Raw genomic sequence first — 1,627 nt, forward strand, 5'->3', positions numbered from 1 at the left:
ATCGCCTGATGACGTCGTGTGATGACGTCACCACGTCAGCATGCGTTCTGTGATGACGTCATAGCGTAAAACGTGATGTCACGTGTCACGTCATTGTAACGTGATGTAAACGTTATTACATCATTGTAAAGTAATGATCTCACCTGGTGACGTCATGCGATGCTTGGAGAAGCAGCACACCTTGTGCTTCCCGCTTCTTTGCGCAGTCTTCGGGATCGGCTCGTATTTTTCTGTGAGCAAAGGTCGCACACACGGACACGAAATGTCCTGACCAAGTAGAGCTTCAGAGCTTTGCTGCAAAATCTGAGGAATCCCTAAGCACTTCTTATGAGTTGTGAATGCGAAAGCATTAATGTCCAACTGAGTACTGCTGAGCGGTCTTTCGAGTTATGAACTCCTCTCGCGCAAGCGAGCGCGTTGAGACGCTTGGCCAACGCCTCCCAGAGAGAACAAGGCTCGTCCACTTCGATCTGTGACGTCATGCTACCTTGTTGCCTGACTGCCATAGAATCTAACTGGGCGCTTCCGAGTAAGCCGTGGTGATTTTAGTGTCACCGCTTTCGTCACGCCGGGTTTGGCAATGGAAATTTCGGTCCATCTAACATAATGTCATAGAGCAGAGTTCACAGGGCTGCTATCTGGGAGACGCTGGTTTAGCCCAGTGGGTGAAACACTTGGCTCCTGATCCTGGGGCCATAGGATCGAAGCTCACTTCCATCAATGCTTTTCCTTTCGAATTTATTCCGCTCTTTACAGCGAAGCTATATAAGGCTAGTTTCTGATGAAAAATATACCTGTGGGCGAGAGCCGTGTAGATCGAGCATTTCTCCCCCTACTTGGGCCGATCCCGAAGGTAGTGAAATACCGCGCCGACCTCAGGTAGAGATGAAGCAGGCCTTAAGAACTGCGGCAACTTGGAAAAATATGCTTGATATCTTCGGTCCACATACAACCCACATCAGATATTGCACTGATAAGAACCGATACTACACTTCGACCCGCTTCGGCCATATCTTCGTTCACACCGCTCTCTCTTTGTCGGCGTTCTAAGCACTTGCGTATCTCTTTTCCTTTCCTTCCCCTCTCGCGTGTTGGCGGTCCCGCAAGCATGCTGCCCTCCAGGACCGCGAGGCGGAAAGAAACGCGAACCGCCCGTGTGGCCCCAATCCCGTAAACTTGAAACGCTTCACCAGAGTAACAGCAAGGTTTCAGAGGGTGGGCAACCAATTTTGGATGACCTGTGTTGTGTGTGACCGTCTGTGGTTTTCGGGTGACCTCACAACCATTACTACACTGCGGGATGTCGACCAAAGCGCGATTGCCTTGGCTATGGGGAAGTAGTGTGTGCCCTCGGAGTTGCAGTGAGGTACGTGTCTGTTCTACGTGCCGGGATTCATTAGTAAAAGGTGTCGTGCCGCGCTTTTCAACAGTACATGGGTATGTATCCCCCCGGGTGCCTCATCAACTTCTGAGGCTCAAAATCGTGAAGAAGCGGCTAGTCGCGCCTCGCCTGCCATTTATGTGCATACGGCGTTTGACGCACGGCAATGGACAGTCCACCATTATGGGGCCCACATACACAGCATCGCTGGTCAGCTTCACAGAGTGAAATGGCGCTGAATTTTTT

General features: G+C 51.0%; 1 pseudogene; it reads right to left on the reverse strand.

Annotated features, from left to right (window-relative positions):
- Nucleotides 1-831: 831 nt before the first annotated feature.
- LOC142573422 (U2 spliceosomal RNA) lies at nucleotides 832-1,013 on the reverse strand (annotated as a pseudogene).
- Between the last annotated feature and the right edge of the window lie 614 nt (nucleotides 1,014-1,627).

This window comes from Dermacentor variabilis, chromosome 2, assembly GCF_050947875.1.
Source record: "Dermacentor variabilis isolate Ectoservices chromosome 2, ASM5094787v1, whole genome shotgun sequence".
Classification (NCBI taxonomy): Eukaryota; Metazoa; Arthropoda; class Arachnida; order Ixodida; family Ixodidae; genus Dermacentor; species Dermacentor variabilis.